We start from the raw sequence: 1,806 nt of genomic DNA on the forward strand, positions 1-1,806 counted from the left end.
CTGCAAGACACACTGATGTGGGGCACACAAACTGTGAGGATGCTGAGTGAGACAGGTTGGTGCTCCCAGCCAAGTGCTCAGAGGTGTTCAGGGGGATATTCTGTATTAAAAATGTTTAACTTTTAACCCAGGAGGAGATCAAGCACCAGATAAAGCACTGAATGCAACAACTTTCTGAATTTCTTGATTTCTTCAGTGGAGACTGCAGGCTTTTCTGGAAGATACTTTTTAATCAAATGCTAACTGCTGAGCTAAACACAGTGGTTATTGAGTGAAATGCTGTGGGGTACGTTATTCTGCAGACTGATGAGCTAATAGTCTCTGCTGGCCTTAAAACCTGGATGGACATTTTAAGGAGATTCTATAAAAAGGCCATCCCAATAAATAATTACTCAGGGCGGTAAAAGCGAAGGCATTTGCGAATTCCTTGGTGACCACAAGAAATTTGAAGRCTGTTTAGAGTATTGCTAAGTGCCAGTGAGCACAATCAGACATCCATCGATGCGACTGGGGAGTCTCCTCTGGTTTCAGTGGACTTTTGGTCACATTCAGGTCACATTTGGGAAATGCTGTGAGGGCTGAAGGCAGAGCTGTGCCCCACCCTCCATCACTGCTGGATGAGAGAGATCTTCCTTCAGGTTTTGACTCTCTTGGGAAGGTTATTTTGATTTTCCTTTAGAAAACCTTGATGGGTTTGGGGACTTGGGGACRAGCCAGCAACCAACAGAGAGACAGATTGCACAGAAAATCCACCTGAACGTGCAAGGAATCAGCACGTCCTTTGCACAGAAGGAAGAACCTTCACCTCTCTGCCACTCACTGTGGTAGGTAACACCTTCCCAAGAGCTTGTATGGAAAAAAAAAAACCTGTCTGCAGCCCTGAGCTGAGATCCTGTCACACCTGCTGCTGCTTCACCTGTGAGATGGAGAGCAAACGGTGCCCAAGAGCCACTGCAGGGCTGGGCACAGGTGAGGATGAGCCACAGCCWCTCCATCTGCTCAATCCATGGCTCCCTCCTGGGGGCTGCACCTCAAAAGCAGCCCCTTGGTTATCCTTTCCCTCCCTTTTGGCCTCAAATCTTGCTTTTGTGCATGTTCACTCCAGAAGGGGAGCTTATCTGTGTCCTCACATGAGAAGATTCTAATTTTTACCCCTTTTACTCGTGGTTAGCAGTGCATTCACAACTCATTCACAGGCTCATTTAGAAAAGTATTGGTCGTGAATAGAAAWAATGAAATTGTTCTGGTTTTGAGTTTAAGTTGGTCAAACAAACTTAACGTTTCTTCTCTCTGATGGATTAGCCCATGGCCACTTTTGATCATCAGTGTTTTTCTACACATTTTTAAAAGTGCTCTTCACAAATGCTCAAACATGCAATATTGAGAGGCTGTGCATTTCTCATGGGTCTGTGCCAGCAAAAGGCAGTTGTTCCCACGCCCACTGAAAAGAAATTCAATATAGCAGAGGGAAACTCATTAAAAAATTTAGACCAATATTCACAAAAATATTTTCTCTTATCCATCCTACTCCACAGTTACTGTTTTGGTTTTTTTCTTTTTGTTAATACATTTGGGAAAAAATATCACTTCTGCCTAGCACTGCTGTCAAGTGTACTGCTTTGAAGAATTTGGCATATTCTCCAGTCAGCACATCTGGTATGGGTGGATGCTCTTCTGTTCTTCTACAGACTGATTTTTTTATTTCTTTTTCTCTCTTCTCTTCTCTTCTCTTCTCTTCTCTTCTCTTCTCTTCTCTTCTCTTCTCTTCTCTTCTCTTCTCTTCTCTTCTCTTCTCTTCTCTTCTCT

The sequence above is a fragment of the Malurus melanocephalus genome, unplaced genomic scaffold, assembly GCF_030028575.1.
Source record: "Malurus melanocephalus ecotype Western Australia unplaced genomic scaffold, MMel_1.1 scaffold_58, whole genome shotgun sequence".
Taxonomy (NCBI): domain Eukaryota; kingdom Metazoa; phylum Chordata; class Aves; order Passeriformes; family Maluridae; genus Malurus; species Malurus melanocephalus.